Here is a 24,056-nt window from a genome sequence, read left to right as displayed (position 1 = left end):
AATAATTTTGAAATGGTATCTCTAGTGTGGTTCCAGGCTGTCATTGACGCAGATGGTCGCCACCGTAGTTAGTTATCCGTATCACTAGAAAGGAACTGGATAAGGCGACAATATCTGTTCTGTCATTAGGTCTGCATTTTACACTTGTTCCAAAAATATGACCTAAAACTGAAATCAGCAGCAGCATCGAGCAAGCTGTCTTTGGGCTACCATATGAAACCAGCGAAGACGTTAGAAGGGAGACCTGCAGGATCCTTCACAAAAACAAAATACTGAAGAATAACGTCTCAGAGGCAGAATTCACGGCTATAGATGGCGTCTGTGAGGACAGTGACACAGTCGTCCTTGCGGATGACAAAGGCGATGTGAGAGTGTTGTTACAATTAGATCACTATTGACAGAAGAGCGTGATACTACAACCGGATTTGGCATAAGAGTACAAGCAAGTGAAAGGACCCTACACCAGCTGTGGCAAGGAAGATCATGTCACTCGTCAATAACTCAGGCCTAGACAAGGATATCGTCAAAGTGCTGTCCCACAAACCGCTGCTGCCACCATAGCTTTATGGTTTCCCAGATATACAGAAAGAGTGTTCCATTACATTGATAATGAACACTATAAATCTGGCAATGTATAACCTACCTAAACATCTGGCACGGCTACTAAAACATCTCGTGGGTCACTGACCACACAACTGCAAGAACTCTACCAGTTCTGAAAAAAATTCAAGAGATACTTATGGACAATGGTGACAATCAGCTTCGATGTCACGTGTCTCTTTACACAAGTGCAGCCAGAAGATTCCATGGTACTACTAACGAGTCACTTTGACAGTGACAGGTGAAACTGCTTCAATACACACATACTCATAACCACCTTCTTCCAATTGGTGGAAAGTTCTATGAACAGACAGACGAAGTAGTCATGTGATCTCTTCTAGTGCTGGGGATTCCTAATCTACATATTTAACACTTCAAGGCAACAGCTTTCGAAACCGTACACATGATGCCAAAATCGGTCTTTCAGATATTTGGTTGCACTCAACAACCGAGCTAGGTTAATAATTGGCTCCTTTTACCGACCCCCGACTCAGCAGCATTAGTGGCAGAACAGCTGAGAGAAAATTTGGAATACATTTCACATAAATTTTCTCAGCATGTTATAGTCTTAGGTGGAGATTTCAATTTACCAGATATAGACTGGGACACTCAGATGTTTAGGACGGGTGGTAGGGACAGAGCATCGAGTGACATTATACTGAGTGCACTATCCGAAAATTACCTCGAGCAATTAAACAGAGAACCGACTCGTGGAGATAACATCTTGGACCTACTGATAAACAGACCCGAACTTTTCGACTCTGTAAGCGCAGAACAGGGAATCAGTGATCATAAGGCCGTTGCAGCATCCCTGAATATGGAAGTTAATAGGAATATAAAAAAAGGGAGGAAGGTTTATCTGTTTAGCAAGAGTAATAGAAGGCAGATTTCAGACTACCTAACAGATCAAAACGAAAATTTCTGTTCCGACACTGACAATGTTGTGTTTATGGAAAAAGTTCAAGGCAATCGTAAAATGCGTTTTAGACAGGTACGTGCCGAGTAAAACTGTGAGGGACGGGAAAAACCCACCGTGGTACAACAACAAAGTTAGGAAATTACTGCGAAAGCAAAGAGAGCTTCACTCCAAATTTAAACGCAGCCAAAACCTCTCAGACAAACAGAAGCTAAACGATGTCAAAGTTAGCGTAAGGAGGGCTATGCGTGAAGCGTTTAGTGAATTCGAAAGTAAAATACTAGGTACCGACTTGACAGAAAATCCTAGGAAGTTCTGGTCTTACGTTAAATCAGTAAGTGGCTCGAAACAGCATGTCCAGACACTCCGGGATGATGATGGCATTGAAACAGAGGATGACAAGCGTAAAGCTGAAATACTAAACACCTTTTTCCAAAGCTGTTTCACAGGGGAAGACCGCACTGCAGTTCCTTCTCTAAATCCTCGCACCAACGAAAAAATGGCTGACATCGAAATAAGTGTCCAAGGAATAGAAAAGCAACTGGAATCACTCAACAGAGGAAAGTCCACTGGACCTGACGGGATACCAATTCGAGTCTACACAGAGTACGCGAAAGAACTTGCCCCCCTTGTAACAGCCGTGTACCGCAAGTCTCTAGAGGAACGGAAGGTTCCAAATGATTGGAAAAGAGCACAGGTAGTCCCAGTCTTCAAGAAGGGTCGTCGAGCAGATGCGCAAAACTATAGACCTATATCTCTGACGTCGATCTGTTGTAGAATTTTAGAACATGTTTTTTGCTGGAGTATCATGTCGTTTTTGGAAACTCAGAATCTACTATGTAGGAATCAACATGGATTCCGGAAACAGCGATCGTGTGAGACCCAACTCGCTCTATTTGTTCATGAGACCCAGAAAATATTAGATACAGGCTCCCAGGTAGATGCTATTTTTCTTGACTTCCGGAAGGCGTTCGATACAGTTCCGCACTGTCGCCTGATAAACAAAGTAAGAGCCTACGGAATATCAGACCAGCTGTGTGGCTGGATTGAAGAGTTTTTAGCAAACAGAACACAGCATGTTGTTATCAACGGAGAGACGTCTACAGACGTTAAAGTAACCTCTGGCGTGCCACAGGGGAGTGTTATGGGACCATTGCTTTTCACAATATATATAAATGACCTAGTAGATAGTGTCGGAAGTTCCATGCGGCTTTTCGCGGATGATGCTGTAGTATACAGAGAAGTTGCAGCATTAGAAAATTGTAGCGAAATGCAGGAAGATTTGCAGCGGATAGGCACTTGGTGCAGGGAGTGGCAACTGACCCTTAACATAGACAAATGTAATGTATTGAGAATACATAGAAAGAAGGATCCTTTATTGTATGATTATATGATAGCGGAACAAACACTGGTAGCAGTTACTTCTGTAAAATATCTGAGAGTATGCGTGCGGAACGATTTGAAGTGGAATGATCATATAAAATTAATTGTTGGTAAGGCGGGTACCAGGTTGAGATTCATTGGGAGAGTCCTTAGAAAATGTAGTCCATCAACAAAGGAGGTGGCTTACAAAACACTCGTTCGACCTATACTTGAGTACTGTTCATCAGTGTGGGATCCGCACCAGATCGGGTTGACGGAGGAGATAGAGAAGATCCAAAGAAGAGCGGCGCGTTTCGTCACAGGGTTATTTGGTAACCGTGATAGCGTTACGGAGATGTTTAACAAACTCAAGTGGCAGACTCTGCAAGAGAGGCGCTCTGCATCGCGGTGTAGCTTGCTCGCCAGGTTTCGAGAGGGTGCGTTTCTGGATGAGGTATCGAATATATTGCTTCCCCCTACTTATACCTCCCGAGGAGATCACGAATGTAAAATTAGAGAGATTAGAGCGCGCACAGAGGCTTTCAGACAGTCGTTCTTCCCGCGAACCATACGCGACTGGAACAGGAAAGGGAGGTAATGACAGTGGCACGTAAAGTGCCCTCCGCCACACACCGTTGGGTGGCTTGCGGAGTATAAATGTAGATGTAGAATCCTGTGTTACCATAACAGCATACACAATGTCAGGTTCACTACGGAGATGGAAGAAAACGGATGCCTACTATTCCTAGACATTCTCACGAAGGAGAATCTAAATGGCAAAATGGGACATTCTGACTACGGATCTGTACGTGAATGGCAATACTTGCAAACATCTAATGAAACGCAATTCTCATTGTGCTCACCACCCAGATAGATTGGTTGGTTGGATTGGAGAAGGGACCAAACTAAGCGGTCATCAGTCCCTCTGTCCTTGGAATAACTAAAACTGATAAAACTTCACACTATAAGAGGGAACTACAAGGGCCATAAAATTACGAATTATTGACAGAGAAGAAGGATGAAGGCGGAAGAAGAGAGGAGGGAAAGAAAGTGACTAATGACAGGGGCATGAAGGAAAAAGCACAGGTAGACAAGATACACACTTAAGATAAAACAGACCACATAAGCTGGGTTTACACTAGCAAGTCGCTTGCAGAGGTTATTGCTGCAAGTTATTGCTAGCCTCTTGTAGCTGTGTTTACACAGCAGCGCAAGAATTAAGCAAGATTCTTCCACAAGTTCTTTGGCAAGAAACTTGCGTCAACATCTTGCTGATACTGTTTACATATGCTTTCAGTACCACTACGAGTGTGAGCCGAAGTGTAAAATGACAAGTAGGCGGGTGAGATATGCTGCAGCTCTTGTAATTGTAATGCAAAACGTGAAAAAGTAAAGTATTTGGGTTAGAGAGTAGATAATGAGAACATTGCAAATTGGTGCCTTTTGCAAGAACTTAGTATCGAGAGCATGGATACTTTTGAAAACCTTTGCAGAATGTCCTCAAATGATCTGGAATATTTGTTGATGTTAATAGCGCCCCTCATATCAAAACGAGACACAAACTTCGGTACAGCTATTTCAGCAAAAGAACGTTTGCTAGTCACTATGATTTATAGCTACCGGTGAGCTACGAATAAAATAGCCATTTCATTTATTTATGTGAAACATACAACCAAAAAAGTTTGAATTTTGAAATCTTTTCTTTGTAGGAGACTCATACCAGTCCGTAATATACTTGTTTCATATTCCCGTCAGCACGATTTCTCTGATCGTACCCGATGTATGTAGAGCCATTTTTAACGTCATGAAAAGGGAAAATTATTTGAAGGTATGTGAAAACACAACAATGAAATTAAATTTGTATTGAAATAAACTGCATTTTACAGAATGATATGCTTATAAAAATGTTTTTTTTCTTCTAATGCTCATAAAATGGAAAGTGACAAGCTAAGTAAATAGAACACGTAATAATTAAACATCGTCTTTTTCTAGACTCCTAAAACAACACGTGGCAAAGGGGTTGTGTCTTCAAGTTATGCTACTTTCTATGTACTTCTTTTATAGATGTGTCGAAATCGACGAGATTTCATTTAATGCGCTCATCTTCTTCACTCTATCCTTAAAGTCTCGGTTACGCACGTTCCGTATTTCGGGGTAGCTCTCCACGGCTTCAAAAAAATGTTCTGTATCCTGCTTCATCCATTCCCGTTTCTTCTCCATTTCTGAAATTTGTTTGCTTATAATACGTAAGATGGTTGCATAAAATTAAGTCACCACATTAAGTAAAATGTTAAATATGAGTGTTATGCAGACGACATGCTTACTATAACTTGCGCTGCTTACTTGCAGGAAATAGAAATAAATCCTAAAGGCTGCAAGTTACTTGCAGATAATTCTTGCGTGGTGTTTACACTGGAAGCGGAAACGTGTGCAACTCACTTCCGCAATAAATTGCTACAGTCTCAAGTCGTCTTGGCGACATGTTTACACTCGCAAATCGCGCGGCAAGTTCCTCCGCGGATGTAAATTGCTGCAATAACTTGCTAGTGTAAACCGAGCAATAAAAAAAGGGTTGGGAAGGCAGAGGGCGGGGGTGAACCACCAAGCTCAGTCGAAGCCAGTCCAATCGAGGTAAAGGGGGAAGCAAGACGGCCTGCCATCCCCTCCACCCATCCTTAAATAAAGCGATAAAATCCCCCATCACGAAGAAATCTTAAAACTAGATCAGCCACTGAGACATTGTCACCTAACACCAGGGGCAGCGAGTCAGAAAGCTGAAAGTCCGTCGCAGGGCGGCTAGGTCGGGACAGTCTAGTAAGAGGTGAACTACAGTCAACATTGATCCACAATGACAAAGATGGGGTTCCTCACGACGGAGGAGATAACCATGCGTCAGCCAAGTATGGCCAATGTGCAGCTGGCAAAGGACCAGATCCAAGAAGCGATGGGTGTCCACCACCTCGAGGAATTGGCCATCGAGGAACAGGTCCAGATGGGGATGGACTGTACAGTGATGGTAGAAATGCATGACATACGACTTGGTCACCGAAAACTGAAAGCCATGGGAGATCTCCCAAGATTGTGCCTGGTAGATTGACCCCTGTAGACGGCGTTCTGCAGCGCCCATGACGGATGAAGCGACGTAGATACAAAAATCGTCAGCATACAAAGAGGGGGATACTGTCGAACCAGCAGCCACCACCAGTCCATTAATGGCGACAAGAAAGAGAGGGACAGAACCCTGTGGAACCCCATTTTCTTGCCGATGAGAAGTGCTGTAGGAGGAACCAACTTGGACTTGGAAAGAGCGACAAGAAAGAAGGTTACGGATAAAAACAGGCAGAGCGACATGAAGGCCCCATTTGTGAAGGGTGGTGAGGATGTGGTGGCGCCAGGTGGTGTTGTAGGCTTTATGCAGGTCAAAGAAAACTGAAATAAGGTGTTGCTGATGGGCAAAAGCCAACTGGATAGCAGACTCCAAGTGAATCAAGTTATCCAGCATAGAGCAGCCACAGCGAAAACCACCTTGAGTCGGCAAACAAAAGGTCGCTGGATTAAAGGATCCAAAACAGCCGTTGACTCGCCAGGCATTCAAGGTGCTTGCAGAGGGTGCTGGTAAGGCTAATTGGATGGTAGCTATCCAACTCTAGAGGTGGCTTCCCAGGCTTCAACACCGGAATAACAATGGTTTCCTGGCACTGGGTAGGAAATACCCCCCACTCCACAGACAGTTGAAAAGGGTCAGTATACAACGGTGGCTAGCCATTGATAAGTGTTGGAGCATTTGGTTATGTATCCAATCCGGCCCAGGAGCCATGTCTGGACAAAGGGCGAGAGCGCTGGCGAATTCCCACTCGCTAAATGGGGCATTATAACGCTCCAAGGAGCAAGAAACGACATACAAAGGCAGTCGTTTCGAGCGCTCTTTAAGGAGGAGGAATGTGGGCGGTTACTGAGTCGATGCAGAGGCTTGGGCAAAGTGTTGAGTGAAATATTCTGCGACAAAGACCGGATGGGTAAGGACAACACCATGCACAGAAATTCCTGCAACGCCAGTGGGAGGACGATGGCCAAAAATTCGCCTGAGTTTCGCCCAGACTTGTGAAAAGGGGGTGTACGGTCCTATGGCAGCCACTTATCGTTCCCAGCAAATCCGTTTCTGAAACCTTGATTAGGTAACGGACCTGGGTGCAGAAATGTTTAAAGACTAGAAGGAGAGCACTAGAAGGGTGCCACTTGAAGCGTTGAAGAGCACAGCACGAGTCTTATGGCCGTAGCAATTTTCGCAGTCCATCAAGGGACCATCTTCTGACGGGGGGACGCCCAAAGAAGAAGGGAGGGCTGAAACAGCTGCAGAAAGAATGGCGGCAGTCAGTCTGTGTAGACTCATTAATACTACTGTGTGGTAGTACAGGGGGGATGGTAGCAGAGGTGAAGGCACCCCAATCAGCCTTAGAGAAGGCCCACCTGGGAGGGTGACGGAGCAAGATATACTGAAGGAAGGTTAAAACAATCGAGTAATGATTGCTGTCACATAATTCATTGTGGACACCCCACTGAACGGAGGGAAGAACGCCGGGACTGCAGATGGAGGGGTCAATGGCAGAGAAAGTGCCGTGTGCCACACTAAAGTGTGTGGGAGCGCTGGGGTTTAGGAGACAGAGGTCAAGCCCTGCCAGAACAGCTTCAACTGTCCTGCCCAGTGCAGTAGTCGCGTGACTACCCCATACAGGGTTGAGCGGCATTAAAATCCCCTAGAAGCAGGAAGGGAGAAGGGAGATGTTGAAGAAAGGTGGTTAGGGCAAGGGATACGGGCAGCCTGTCAGGTAGGAGGTAGAGATTACAGATTGTGATTGGAGTGGCCAGATAGACCCTGACAGCAATCTGCTTCCAGAGTGGTGTGGAGGGGGACCCATTTACTAACAATGTTCTTGCGGACCAAGGTGCAAACACCACCAGAAGCCCAAAAGGGACCAATTCGGTTTCGACAGAAAGCATGGAACCTACGAAAGGTGGGTGAGTAAGAATTGACAAAATGGGTCTCCTGGAGAGCAATGCAAGCAGCATAGTAGGAGGAAAGAAGGGGCTGCAACTCCGGGAGGTGACGTAAATAATCATTACAATTCCACTGAAGTACAAATGGGAAGCGAATGGACCGGAGCTTGTCATGCCGCCTAGTCGCCATCCATCACCGATAAGGATGGGGTAATGTCCATATACACTCCTGGAAATGGAAAAAAGAACACATTGACACCGGTGTGTCAGACCCACCATACTTGCTCCGGACACTGCGAGAGGGCTGTACAAGCAATGATCACACGCACGGCACACCGGACACACCAGGAACCGCGGTGTTGGCCGTCGAATGGCGCTAGCTGCGCAGCATTTGTGCACCGCCGCCGTCAGTGTCAGCCAGTTTGCCATGGCATACGGAGCTCCATCGCAGTCTTTAACACTGGTAGCATGCCGCGACAGCGTGGACGTGAACCGTATGTGCAGTTGACGGACTTTGAGCGAGGGCGTATAGTGGGCATGCGGGAGGCCGGGTGGACGTACCGCCGAATTGCTCAACACGTGGGGCGTGAGGTCTCCACAGTACATCGATGTTGTCGCCAGTGGTCGGCGGAAGGTGCACGTGCCCGTCGACCTGGGACCGGACCGCAGCGACGCACGGATGCACGCCAAGACCGTAGGATCCTACGCAGTGCCGTAGGGGACCGCACCGCCACTTCCCACCAAATTAGGGACACTGTTGCTCCTGGGGTATCGGCGAGGACCATTCGCAACCGTCTCCATGAAGCTGGGCTACGGTCCCGCACACCGTTAGGCCGTCTTCCGCTCACGCCCCAACATCGTGCAGCCCGCCTCCAGTGGTGTCGCGACAGGCGTGAATGGAGGGACGAATGGAGACGTGTCGTCTTCAGCGATGAGAGTCACTTCTGCCTTGGTGCCAATGATGGTCGTATGCGTGTTTGGCGCCGTGCAGGTGAGCGCCACAATCAGGACTGCATACGACCGAGGCACACAGGGCCAACACTCGGCATCATGGTGTGGGGAGCGATCTCCTACACTGGCCATACACCACTGTTGATCGTTGAGGGGACACTGAATAGTGCACGGTACATCCAAACCGTCATCGAACCCATCGTTCTACCATTCCTAGACCGGCAAGGGAACTTGCTGTTCCAACAGGACAATGCACGTCTGCATGTATCCCGTGCCACCCAACATGCTCTAGAAGGTGTAAGTCAACTACCCTGGCCAGCAAGATCTCCGGATCAGTCCCCCATTGAGCATGTTTGGGACTGGATGAAGCGTCGTCTCACGCGGTCTGCATGTCCAGCATGAACGCTGGTCCAACTGAGGCGCCAGGTGGAAATGGCATGGCAAGCCGTTCCACAGGACTACATCCAGCATCTCTACGATCGTCTCCACGGGAGAATAGCAGCCTGCATTGCTGCGAAAGGTGGATATACACTGTACTAGTGCCGACATTGTGCATGCTCTGTTGCCTGTGTCTATGTGCCTGTGGTTCTGTCAGTGTGATCATGTGATGTATCTGACCCCAGGAATGTGTCAATAAAGTTTCCCCTTCCTGGGACAATGAATTCACGGTGTTCTTATTTCAATTTCCAGGAGTGTAGGTGGGGTCAGACCGTTGGTTCATCAGCTGGAGGAGGGGAAGGCGGCACCTCAGGGGGTACCAGAGGGGACTTGCCCTAGTTCTTGTGTTTCTGGTTCTTCTCTTGTGAAGGAAGAGACAGGTGGACTGCAGCGAGGTCGGGCACGGAATTACACCTGGCAATCTTGGCACCCACCAGCTGTGGATTGTGCGGCGGATGTGTAGCTGAAGATCGCCTTTCAGGGAGATGCCGGGAAGACAAGTCCTGGAAGGGAGCTCTAAGGGGTGGGTATGGGTACTGATGGGGAGGGGGAGTGGGAGAGTGAGGGTGAGGCAGAAGGTGTGGGGTTAATATGTCGGGGCTGGGAAGAGGAGGGGGTAGGAGGTGGAATGGACTTAACTGAATCAAAAGTGGAAGTTATAGGCACAGGATGGAGTCAGTCAAACTTTTGACAAGCCTCTGTGTAGGTAAGTCGATCTAAGGATGTGTACTCTTGAATCCGTCGGTCTTTCACAAACACCAGGCATGTTGGCAAGCTTGGAGGATGCTGCACATTACAACTTATGCACACTGTTGGGGGAGCACAGGCACTCGCCTCATGGAGGGGGCACTCAGTCACTGCAGAGGGGATCATTGGTGCAGTGGGAAGACATGTGTGCAAACCACAACATTTAAAGCATCTCATCGGTGGTGGAATTTAGGTTTTACATTACACCAATACACCATCACCTTTACCTTCTCTGGGAGGGTATCCCCCTCGAAGGCCAGTATAAAGGCGCCTGTATTGGTGTGATTGTTTTTAAGCCCTCACTGTGCACGGCGGATAAATCTGACTCTTCGCCGCTCGAGGTTTGCATGGAGCTCCTTGTCAGTTTGGAGAAGAAGATCCTGGTGGAAAATGATACCCTGTATCGAGTTAAAAGATGGACGGGGTGTGACAGAGACTGGGACGTCACCGAGATGGTAACAAGCGTGCAGGGCTGCTGATTGGGCAGCAGAAGATGTCTTTATGCGCAAAGAACCAGACCGTATTTTACTCATTGCACTTCGCCATACTTATCTTCAATCGCCTCCACGAAAAACAAAGGCTTGGTGGTGGCAAAACTCTCGGCACCTGTCCTGGTACAAACCAGGTACCGAGGGAAAGGTTTCAACACAAGGTGGTGAGCTTGACCCTCTTCCCAGGGGGTGGCCAGGGAGAGGAAGGCCGAAGGATCTGAAGGAGTGTCATGTCGACTATCTCTCTTAGAGAAGGCCACAGAATGGCCAGGATGTTGAAGCCTTTGTCGCTTTATGTGCAAGACGTCCACCCTAGTACCACTCACTCTGACCAGGGGCTCGCCCCATGGACGCCACCCAGCCACAGCAAGGGCTGTCTGGCATGGCGGCCATTGCCGGGAGTTCTGATGCCTCAGTGATGAGCATCGGTTCCTTGGCATACACAAGGCATTAACAGCTCTGGTACTAGCAGTGTGATCCTGTGTTGTCAGGGCGCTCAGCCAATTGGGTACTTAACAGCCCCACCACACGGACTGGATACCATGTTGGTGACCTAGCAGGAAGGGGCCATGGTGCAAGGGGAAAAGGGAGGAGAGGGGAAGGTGAGCCTGCACCATGGAAGCTAGGTTGGGAGTTTATCCCCAAATGGCTCACACTGAACGGAAAACTTTGGAAATTGAGGTCAAACCCCAAGGGAACCTAAAACGCCGCAAAGGAGAAACAGCAAACTAAACAATAGCCCATACCAAAATTGTGCCGGGAGGATAGCCACATAGATATAAAGAAGTCCACCAAGAGCGAAAGAAGGGGGCAGGGAGAAAGGAGCAAGGACAGGGAAGGAGAGGAACAGGGACAATAATGCAGTCTGGAAAGAAGGAGATTGCAATAGCTCTGGGCCCCATGCACGCCACACATATACCCACAAAAGGAACTGTGGGCTCTCTGAGAGGGGGGGGGAGGGGGGAGGGGAAGCACCCAGATAGAGTGCGAGACATATGTAACAAGGAGGAAAGTCTACCTTCTGAGTTACAGCATCTGCGCAAAATCTTTCACAAGATCTCTTAGTTGAGGACACAAGTAAGATTCACTCCAGCATCCACGAAAGAAAACAATCCAGAAGACAAATCCAGTGCCTGTGGTTCCTTCTGTATGCAGGGCTGCCCACAGCCACGACTGCTATGATAATGGAGAAGCAACATAAAAACCATTTTCTACTTGGCAGTTAAATGTAAAAATACGCCTCGATCTGTCAAAGAGTCTGCAGTGGTAACGCACAGCATTAAAAAAGTCATTTTGTTTCTTAACTGAAAAATTTGCTTTGCCACGCTAACGGGTCTGGGCTTGGCTATCAAAGAGAAAATGGGTAGCAAAAATACGTAAGGAACGCTCTAATGTAAAAGCATCCGAGGCAACTGGCGGAATGAAAGGGCGGTCTAAGAACTCTACAGTCGTCCCGCACATCCTCCTCCTCCCCCCCCTCCCCCCCCCCTTACACATCACAACACCGGTCGTGGTACCTCTTCCGGAGGTACGCGATTGACGCACCCGCTGGGCCCTTGACAGAGGAATCTATCGTCTAGTGGCTAGAAAGGAACGAATTAGGCATGGACCTGGAACTTATGAAGATGACAAATAGGAAACTTGTCAAAACGACACAATAACGTGAAGCCACAACTCAACTGATAACCTGAGAATATTTCATCAATTTTTTTACTTATTGACGTATCAATACAGACACAAACGAAGTGATATTTAATTACTTTAAAAATGAAACTCAAAATGAGACATCCACATACAATGGATAACATTTAAAGCAGTAAAACGTTTTTATAGATTTTATAACTGTTTGGCTGATGAATGGGTCTAATTATTACTCCTACTAGCCCAACCCGCGCCATTGTGGAACAAAATTTACCAACATACTTGGTACGCACAGAAATGTAAAACTATGCACTTCACAAATCTATGAAACGAAGTATCCTAAGATCACAATATCAATGATTCACAATTCGCATCAGTCAACTAATGAACACCAAGATGACAAGACTGTTGGGTTACACATAATAGTGCGTTGGACCTCTTTTTGCCCGGCATAGTGCAAAAACACGACGTGGCCTGGATTCAGCAAGTCGTTGGAAATCCCCTGCAGAGATACCGAGCCATGGTGCCTCAATAGCCATCCACTACTACTGTTGCCGATGCACGATTTTGTACACTAACTGACCTCTCGATTAGGTCCCACGAATGTTCGGTGGGATCCATGTCGGGCGATGTGAGTGGCTAGATCGTTCGCTGGGATTGTCCGAAATATTCTTCAAATCAATCGCAAACAATTGTGCCCTAGTGACATGGCGCAATTCAGATCGCCGTTTGGGAACATGAAGTCCATGAACGGCTGCAGATGGTATCAAAGTATCTGAACATAATCAGTTCCAGTCAATGATCGGTTCAGTTGGGCGACCCAGTCCATAACATTCCATGTAAACACAGCCCACACCATTATGGAGCCACCATCAGCTTGCACAACGCCGTGTTGACAACTTCTGTCCATGGGTTCATGCGGTCTGCGCCGCACCTGAACACGACCAACAGCTCTTACCAACTGAAATCGGGACTTATCTGACCAGGCATGGGCCCAAGAGTGTTACTCCATACAACGTCGTGCTGTTAGCAAAGGCACTCACGTCGGTCGTCTGCTGCCACAGCCCACTGCCGCCTAATTTCACCGCACTGTCCTAATGGATACATTCATTATACGTACAACATTGATTTCTACGGTTATTCCACAGTGTTGCTTGTCTGTCAACACTGACAACTACACTTACGCCGTTGCTCTTGGTCGTTAAGTGAACGCCGTTGGCAACTGCATTGTTCGTGGTGAGAGGTAATGCCTAAAATTCGATATTCGAAGCCATCAGTCCCACAATCCTGAAGTTACTCACAGAAGAAAGAGGGTCAACTAAAAGTGGACAGAGCCAATCAGAGGAGTCAAATTATAAAATAATGAAATTAAAACACATACAGTAAAAGCCATAAAAGGTGAGAACAAATGTAAAAAATGAAAAAAGAGCGGTATTTCCATGGGGTAGTGGTCATGGTGTCGCAGACTGAGAAGACATGAAGGAAGGTCCCAACCACAACCACCCTGCCACTGCTCCAAGAGTAAAGCAGAACCTTGTATCTGGATATAAAAATCACTTTCACAGAGGAAACAGAGAAACAGGTCAACCTTTCATGAATCGTCTGCTAATATGAAAACTAAGGACTCTTGAGGACTATAGTTAGCACGAAGGGCCAAAAGAAGGGGACATTCCACCAATACGTGGGATACCGTCAGTCTGGCTCCACAACCACATTACACAGGAGGGAACAATGTGTGAGCCTCGTATCACCAATGCGTAGACGGCATAGAACAGTGGACTCCTTCCAAGAAGAGCAGAAGGAAGAGTGCCAAACTGCAGTAGACTCATGTTGAGCTTATTACTATCAGCAGTAGCATATGAGATGTCATTCCACTTTTGGGCAAAGAGAGATTTGATGTAGATCCGCATATCTGCAGCTGGAATCATGAAAGGGAATGGGGGGTACGCATCTGCTTTTGTAGCCAAACAGTCAGCCACTTCATTCCCTGGGAAGCCCACATGACTTGGAACCCAGAGAAAGACAACTGAGCTGGTGGGAAGCCCAAGCCAAGGGCAGAGAGGAGGTCGTGGACAGCAAATATCAAGGAGTGATGACAGTAGCCTCAGTCAATATCCTGCAAGCTGCTCACTGGCCAGTACAAATTGAAACACTGGAGAGAGGCCTGAGACACAAAATGGCTGCTATGAATGGCTATATGCGCTGCTGTGAACAAACTACATAATCTTGGCAATAGTATTCTATGCCAGTAGGAGGCGTGGAAGCATATCCCACCTTCTCTATTGTCTTACAACCATCAGTGTAAAAGATGGTGGCACCCTGGAACTCTGCAAGGATGGTACAGACAAGATGCCGGAAAACCATAGGGGTGACAGAGACCTTAGGACCTTGGAATAGGTCGGTCCTAATCGGTGGTCTAGGCACCATCCAAAGGGGGGTGTATGAGGAAACATGAGGTGCTCTCCTGTGAGTGGAGACAGATCCCAACGGGGGAAATGAGACGCACGTCAACTGGCAATCCCAGTCATGGGCGGTTGTCAAGGGGGAGGAATCCCTCGTCTGCAAAGAGGACAGTGTACATGGGATGATCAGGCAACTGGCGAATGCATAAAAAACCAGGACTTGGCCTGTCGCATTTGTAGAGGGGGAATCCACACTTCTGTGAGGAGCCTGAACGGGACTAGTGCTGAAGGCACCAGTAGCCAGACGCACCCCACAACGGTGAACAGGGTCAAGTATTTGCAGAGTGGAAGGAGCGCTGAGCCATAAACCTGACTACCATAATCTAGCCTGGACAAGCCCAGAGCATCGTAAAGATGGAGAAGAGTGGTTTAGTCTACACCCCAGATGTGTGGGACAGGAAGTATTGCGTTCTTCCTGGGCTTAAGGATGTGGATAACTATAGTGTCTCGCCATTGCGACAGGAAGGCACCCATGAGCCAAATGTGGTTGAAGACCCTGAGGAGATGTTGCCTCTGGGGAACGTCCAAGTGTTGGATCCTCTGGTTGTGGGTGGCATCTGAGCCTGGGGCCGTGTCTCGTGGAGAAGTAAGAACGTGCAAAAATTCCCATTCAGTGAAAGGTTCATTATAGGGTTCAGCATGGTGCTGGTTGCAACAGAGGAGGGAGTCTGTTAAATTCGGCGTTCTGTCACAAAATGTGTCATGAGGTGTTCTGCAAGGACCAATGGATCATTGCACAGAGTACTTTGGAGATTAAGACCCTGGACAGTTGACTGTTGCTGGCAGCCCAGAAGACTACGGAGCTTGGACCAAACCTGCAATGAAGAGGCATACATTCCCAGGAAGGAAACATAGCGCTCTCAACATTCCTTTTCACTCTGATTAATAAGGTAATGAAACTTAGCACAGAGCCGCTTAAAAGCTAAGAGGTCGATCTGTGGAGTGTCGTTTAAATTGCTGCAGCACCCATTGGCGGTCCTGGACAGCTACTGCTACATCCTTGATCCACCACAGTACCGATCGACAAGGTGGAACTGCGTATAGTGGGACAGCAGTGCCAGCAGCATGAAGAACAGCGACAGAGATGCCGCATCAATGCAATTAGAGAGGGAGGTGTAGAAATGAACAGCAGATGTATATAACAGCCAATTGGCTCTGTGGAATGCCCAACGTCAAGGCCTGACTGCCTGGCAGCAGCAAGGGAACGATAGAATCATCGAAACGTGGTCACTGTCATGAAGATCATCATGGAATGGCCAATGTAGGGAAGCCAAGAGAGCAGGGATGGAGCTCGTGAGATCAATAGCAGTAAATGTGCCATGAGTGGCATTGAAGTGGATAGGGGAACTATCATTGAGGAGACAAATCTAAGTCTGTAATAAGTTGATCAATTAGAAGTTCCCTACCCAACAGAGTGGCACTCCCCCACAGTGGGTGGTATGCATTGAAGTACCCAAGGTGGAGATAAGGGGGCGGGAGTTGCTTTATTAAGGTAGGATGTTCAACATATGGAAGTGGCCTGCCTGGATGGAGCTAGACCCTGCAAACGGTGATTCCTGGAGTCGTTTGCACTCTAGCCACTATTCCTTCCAGTTTGGTACATAGGGGGATCCAGTCACTTATGACATAGGAGTAAACTAAAGTGCAGACCCCACCAGATGCTACCCCGGGGCCAGCACACTCGACAGAACGCCCAATGACCACAAAATGCTGGAGAGTGTTCATAAAAGGTCATTTCTTGAAGAGCAAGACAGAACGCAGAATAGGAGGAGGAGGAGGCATATTTCCAGTAGGTGACGATAGTATCCATGGCCATTCCACTGGATGACCATGTGGCGAGAGTCCAGGTTAGACATAAAGAAGCCAAGAGGAGGGTATGTCACTCTGTCAGTGGTCGTCCCTCACAAGGATGGGGTGACACCCATAAATAAGATGTCAGACTCAGGCTGTGAGGGGGTAGATGCCACCTACAGGGACACAGGAGGGACAGCTCTTGTCTTGGAACTTATGTTTCTCCTCCTCCTCCTCCTCCTCCTCCTCCTCCTCCTCCTCCTCAGAGGTGGAGGAAGGCAGGGCACAGGGGGAGTACAGGCAACTACAAGATCTGGAACCAAAAGAGTGTGGGTGCCCTTTGGGTGCACAGATGATGCATCTTGTGGCCAAGTTTTGGTAGGAGGCTTCTGGCTAGAGAGACGCTGGGGAAAAGGGTCCCAGGGGAGGGGGAGGGAGCCACATAACTGGCAGGTGCCAAAGAAGGGGGCACTTCTTTGGCCAGGGAGATGGTGCGACTCCCAGATGGGAGGACATGGAACTGCAGGGGAGAGGGAGGGGGACAGGGCTGGGGCAAGGAAGAGGTAGGAGGGGGAAAGGATATAACAGAGGCGAAAGTAGAAGAAAGTGACAATAGAAGGAGTGTCTCATACTTTTGGCAGGCTTCATAATACGAAAGGCGTTCCAGGGACTTGTTGTACTCTTTGATTTTCTTTTCTCTCTTCTAAGCTGGGCTATCCAGCGAGCGAGGGGAGTGGCGGTCATGATAATTGACACACACAGGTGGCAGAACTCAGGGTCTTCCCTCATGGAGTGGGTGTCCACAGTCACCACACAGAGTCCGCCGCACTAAGAAATATGCCCAAAACATAAGCACCTCATGGGTGGTGGGACGTATGGCTTCACGTCACATCTGTAGCACAAGCGAAAGCCAGAATGAAGGCGCTAGTATCGGTGCTGTCGTCTTTCGAACCCTTCTGCACGTGTCAGAGATAATGAATGATGCGTCAATGCAAAATAGCCTGGAGTTCATCAGTTTGCAGGATGAGGTCCCTATGAAAAATCACTGCCTGGACCATATTCAGAGATTGGTGAAGGGTAACAGACACTGGGACATTGCCAAGACGATCACAAGCACGATGAGTTGCAGATGGACTCCACTTCTTCAAACTTGTCCTCGATATTCTCCACAAAAAAGGGTGTTTGTGGTAGCGAATGTGTCCCCATCCGTCCTAGTACAAAAGAGGCATCGGGGAAAGTGTTTCATCCCAAGATAGCGAGCCTTGCCCTCCTCCCGCCATTGCACTGGACTTTTCTACTTCGTGCACGCGATACTATCGCCATCTGTGTAAGTGCATATCGCAATCACATGATTTGCACCTCAGTGTAAATATCTGTTGTAACAATCAGCGCGAATATAAATATAATGATTACATACGCTCAATTGCAGATAAATCGGGGGGGGGGGGGGGGAGAGGGGCGGCGGCAAATGTTCGGAAATTCATTCAGTCTATGAAACACTACTGTAACCAGACCTAGAACATTCTAAACTGTGTGGGACCCATACCTTTACGACTAACATGGAATACTGAACGTACTCCAAGACCACACGGATGGCCACAGGCTTGCTTGATTCAACAGAGAGCATAATGAAATGGAAATGCTGAGGAACGTTAATTCATGGACGAATTAAGACAGATGCCAACTGTTCCCTGGAAAACCTCTTACAATGCTTCAAGAACCAGATTTAAGTGAGTTATTCTGGAGCACCCTACACCTACACCCCCCCCCCCCCCCCCGCCTCCCATCCCCTCCCACCCCCCCCAGTGTGTATCCCTCCCGTAGGAACCACGAAAGCAAGATTAGATTAATTAGAGCATGCATACCAATCGTTCTTCCTGCCCTTAATACGCAAATGGAACGCGAAGAAGCCTTTAATAACTGGTACTATGAAAAGTACACTACGTCATACACTTCACAGTAGTCTGCAGAGTAGGGATGTGAATACGAAATGAAATAACGAGTAACAGGGAAAAAGTGCCAACTGTATTGCAATATTGTAACATTTAGTACTGTTGTGCATTAAACATTGTAAACCTTATCGGTAAAAGTGGTCAGATGATTTGACTGAGTGACCAAAGTAAGAGATTTACCCTAGGTTTGGGTAGCCTTTGATTTACAAGTTCTGCCCTGTTATACCACAGCCGGATGAGCATGTGTCAACGTAAATAAATAACCATGTAAATGCTGCTAATGCTGTACATGTCGTGCACTGAATGGAAAAATCGAAGTCTCTCCAGTTTCTTTCCTTTTTAGGGTTCCGTACCTCAATCGGCAAAAAAGTAGCCCTTACAGGATCACTTTGTAGTCAGTCAGTCAGTCTGTCTGTCTGTCTGTCTGTCTGTCTGACTTGAGCCCACTTATTCACAGGAATGGGCAATACATTCAAAATACACGGTCAAATCTGTCATGTAATTTGACATTCGCAAACTCAGTCATCAAAATCTATTGGGAACTGCCCGTTGACCTAAAACTATAAAATTTGACAAGAAGCAAGGTTTCCTTTTCACAGGAAAAAATTCGAAAATTATTAATTTGTAGTTGTGTTGTGGCCTTCAGTCCTGAGACTGGTTTGATGCAGCTCTCCATGCTACTCTATCCTGTGCAAGCTTCTTCATCTCCCAGTACGTACTGCAACCTACATCCTTCTGAATCTGTTTCGTGTATTCATCTCTTGGTCTCCCTCTACGATTTTTACCCTCCACGCTGCCCTCCAATACTAAACTGGTGATCCCTTGATGCCTAAGAACATGTCCTACCAACCGATCCCTTCTTCTAGTTAAGTTGTGCTACAAACTGCTCTTCTCCCCAATCCTATTCAATACCTCCTCATTAGTTATATGATCTACCCATCTAATCTTCAGCATTCTTCTGTAGCACCACATTTAGAAAGCTTCTACTCTCTTCTTGTCTAAACTATTTACCGTCCATGTTTCACTTCCATACATGGCTACACTCCATACAAATATTTTCAGAAACGACTTCCTGACACTTAAATCAATACTCGATGTTAACAAATTTCTCTTCAGAAACGCTTTGCTTGCCATTGCCAGTCTACATTTGATATCCTCTCTACTTTGACCATCATCAGTTATTTTGCTCCCCAAATAGCAAAACTCCTTTACTACTTTAAGTGTCTCATTTCCTAATCTAATACCCTCAACATCACCCGACTTAATTCGACTACATTCCATTATCCTCGTTTTGCTTTTGTTGATGTTCATCTTGTACCCTCCTTCCATGACATTGTCCATTCCGTTCAACTGCTCTTCCAAGTCCTTTGCTGTCTCTAACAGAATTACAATGTCATCGGCGAACCTCAAAATTTTTATTTATACTCCATGGATTTTAATACCTACTCTGAATTTTTCTTTTGTTTCCTTCATTGCTTGCTCAATATACAGATTGAATAACATCGGGGATAGGCTACAACCCTGTCTCACTCCCTTCCCAACCACTGCTTCCCTTTCGTGCCCCTCGACTGTTGTAGTTATATCACACTAAATTTTTTCCATTCGTAGTAGGTTGTGTCTGATAAGACCTCTTTTTCTAACGTGTGCGTTAAGTTATCAAGCTGAAATTTATGTCAGGTTAAGATCTACAGTCCCCTGGCGATGTTGAAAATTTAAGTTTCTAAGTCAATGCAGTAAAAGCTGCGGCCGTCTGTAAAGCCCCTTTTTCTCAGGAACAGGTACAGGTATCAATTTGACATTCATGTAACATACTAAGTATTTCAGAGGGCTGCGTGCTCTCTGTAATAAAAAAACTGAGCCAAGGCATCAACGATCAACTTTAACTGATGTTTTGTGACGTCTGCCCAGACCAAACACAATGAACTATATTGAACAAAATGAAAAAAAAGCGCAAAACTTAAGCCCGTAAACCCAGTGGTCACGTTGATCGATTCTCGGTCGAACCACGGACTTTTGTCTTCATTTTAACCTAGCCTTCACCTGTCAACGGTGTGAGGAGTCGCTAGAAACATCACGTGGTTCCGATTCCACGTTAAATTGAAGGTCTCATTTCCCCGGTTGGGTAAATGGGGTATGTTAGGGATACGCAAGTCGCCGAATAGAAAAGCTTGCACTAGACACTGTACCACACAAAAATCATCATCATCAATATACATAATTTTGTACGGAACCCACAGAGCGTCGGTATTACTCGCACTTGTCAGGTCTTCAACACCTTTCACAGCTGTGCTGAAAAAGAATACACTCAATAACAGAAATTTATATTGACAGGAACGTATAGGTCTGTAAGCTGCTTGAAGTGCATCTGCAGAATTACAGTTATTAACCAGCTTCCTGCTGACCCCAAATCGACGACACTAAATTGAAGTTTAAGCGTCTGAGGTAGAAAAACGCTTGCTAAGATAGCAATACAAGAGCGGTGTCTCCCAAAACCTGTTTCATTTAAACACAAATATTACACTTTGTGAAAAAACAAGGAAATTTCGCGAAAACCGCTCTAAGCAGAGCAAAACAGAACGGTAACCTTAGTAGATTGGCGTCATGCAAACTGATGTCAGCTTAACTGTCCCAGCAGTCCTGAGCAACTTCGATTCTCCAACTCCCAGGAGAACGAGAAACAAAAAAGTCGCTGACAGATGAGTCACATTTTTATACGGACACGAATGAGTTCAGTGGGCATGAGCAGGCATGGAAAATTTCGGCTCACGGATGGTATCCGTGCTTGAGATTAAGAGACAATTATAATTAACTTACGCTTTGTGCTAATAACACGGAATTTTCACTGCAAAAATAATAAAAAATAAAAATCTGTTCTCGACTGAAGATTGCGCCAATTCCTGTAACAGTGCACATTTAACCGGGATTTTACCTATTCAAGAATTCTTTTGGCAGATAAACGATCAACGAGTGATTCGGAAACTTTTCCAAGGTTTCACCAACTGATTTGGAACCTATGTCAACTGTTCTCCTTAGAGGGCTCTTAAATGCACATTATGCGCTACTGGTGTTTCGCCTCTACTGTAGGACCTGATTTCACAAGACCCGCTTGTGACGTCATTTATGCCTCCTTAATATGAGTGATAACAAGTGCGTCCTCACTGTGACTGGGCATTGCTCACAGCTGGAGTGCTCTCATTCTGTCATCCTGCCACTGCATACGTTATTCATTGACACTTAACCGATCAGTGACCCATCAGCCTAGCAAAAAATTTTCCAAAGACGGGTTCAAGACTGGACGGCTTACATTTCGCTGCTGCATTTGTGCCAAAGCCTCATTATAAATGGTAGGCTATCCCTTGTTGGAACAATGACAGTAGTTTTGTAGCTGGAGTTACACGGGATATATTGCGCCAGAAGAAAGACAGACAATCAGTCATAGGTTTTGACGCTGAAGGCATGGTCAACAGCACAAGACCAGCAGGAAGAAATCTTGTTTCTGGATTGAACGACTGGCTCCACTAGCTCCATGAAAGTATGGGAAGCCATAAGGATGAAAACCTGAGAAACGCAGACACAGAGGTATACAATGGCGTGACAGAAGTCACGAGATACCGACATTCAGATAGACAGACGGCGGTAGCATAGCGTACACAAGGTATAAAAGGGCAGTGCATTGGCGAAGCTGTGAGTTGTAACCAGGTGATTCATGTCAAACCGTTTCCGACGTGATTATGTCAGCACGACGTGAATTAAAAGACTTTAAACGCGGCGCAGTAGTTGGAGGTAGACGCATGGGACATTCCATTTCGGTAATCGTTACGGAATGCAGTATTCCGAGATCCACATTCTCAAGAGCAGGCCGAGAATACTATATTTCAGGCATTATCTCTTACCACGGGCAACTCTGGCCGACGGCATTCACTTAACGACCGAGAGCAGCGGTGTTTGCATAGATTTGTCTGTGCTAACAGACAAGCAGCCCAGCATGAAATAATAGTAGATGTCAATGTGGGACGTACGACGAACGTACCAGTTTCAGTTTGTAAAATCTGAGGCAGGGTTCTAGTGTGGCGTCGACCCCACGAAGCCGTAGACACAAGTTATCAACATGGCACTATGGAAGATGGTGGCAGCTTCACAATAGTATGGGCTGTGTTTACATGGAATGGACTTGGTCCTCTGATCCAACTACACCGATCACTGACTGGAAATGTTTGGCCTCCTGGAGACCGGTTGCAACCGTTCATTCCCAAAGAACAATGGAATTTTATGGATGGCAATGCACCATGTCACTGGGCCACAATTGTTTGCGAATGGTTTGAAGAACATACTGGACAACTCGAATGATTGATTTGGCCACTCAGATTCTCAGACATGAACCCAATGGACCATTTATGAGTCGTAATCGAGAGGCCAGTTCGTGCACAAAATCCTACAATGGCAATACTTTTGCAATTGTGGATGGCTGTACACACAGCATGGCTCAACGTTTCTGCAGGGGACTTCCAACGACTTGCTGAGTCCATGCCATGTCGAGTTGCTGCACGACGCCGATCAAAAGGAGGTCTGACACCATATTAGGAGGTATCCCATGACTTTCGTCACCTCAGTGTACGTACAGCACGGTTTTCCGGAGACTTGCAGGCGTTTGGGAACTCATCCCTCGGGACGAGGTAAGCTCTTGATTGCGCTGGAAGTGTACACAAATCTCCGCTTTCTTCATCTTTTCCGGCACAGCCAAGTACATAAAGAGCCTCCACACGTTCAAAATGATTAACAATACTATACTGCCAACCCTTCAATATACTGGAGCCGTTATCACGCAATCACCTTCAATAGTTATATAAGTATTTTAATTTGAAAACGCGATTTCAAGAAGCCAAGTTATCTGAGAATGATTACGTGTTCGGTGATATTTTATTTTGAGTATGACTGTCAAAGAAAAATAATAAAAACATAAAAGGAATACGGTACGTGAATGGTTGAGAAAGATCTACATGTCCCATGTCAATTTGCTTACTGAAATCGAATATCTCTTTCGGCTTATGAAAAATTACTAACGTTGCGCGATAGAAGAGAGAAAGAAAACACAGTAATTAGAAAGTAAATTCCAAATGAAAAAAGATCAGGCGACAGCAGGGCCATTTGAGTGATATTTAATGTTCTAATATGAGCAAACATCAGCAGTATAACTCTCATGAAAATCTGCAAAGCAGTTACAGAGACTGCACAAAAATATGGGAACACCAAGAGAAATGCATCTTGAACATAAATGGAGATGCTAGCCAATTCTGTGCAACTTCCTCGATACCTTTAAAGTGTCAGTCGTGGTCAGAACATTATTCTAGGTAGCGGTGAGTGCGTTAAGTCGAAGTGAACTCTAAAGTGGGCAAATATATGGTGCTTCAATGTGTGTGGATCCGACGGGCGCCCAACGGCGAGGTCATCAACGCCCTTACACTTATACAAACAAAAGAATGGAGATGTACTAGAAGTGTTGTACACGCATGCACTCGAAATGACCACACAGGCACTCTGTATCTCATGCACTAAAACCAATTAGGAGGGAAGACGGCTAATTAAGAAATTAGAACACAGAGGAAACAAAACACAGAAGAACTAAAAGAAAAGCACAGGGAAATGCGACTGGCTGACCACTTGCAAAAATCTAGGATGAGCCAGCCACCCTCTAACACATTAAGAACATCTT

The 24,056-nt window shown here is 46.4% G+C and overlaps 1 long non-coding RNA gene across 1 annotated transcript in view; it reads right to left on the bottom strand.

The window, feature by feature from the left end:
• LOC126161659 (uncharacterized) overlaps positions 1-24,056 on the bottom strand; it is a 98,404-nt gene that overhangs the window by 8,190 nt on the left and 66,158 nt on the right. The window lies entirely within an intron of this gene.

This window comes from Schistocerca cancellata, chromosome 1, assembly GCF_023864275.1.
Source record: "Schistocerca cancellata isolate TAMUIC-IGC-003103 chromosome 1, iqSchCanc2.1, whole genome shotgun sequence".
In the NCBI taxonomy this organism is placed as follows: Eukaryota; Metazoa; Arthropoda; class Insecta; order Orthoptera; family Acrididae; genus Schistocerca; species Schistocerca cancellata.
Note: the sequence above shows the minus strand (reverse complement) of the source record. Positions and strands in the feature narration are given on the sequence as shown.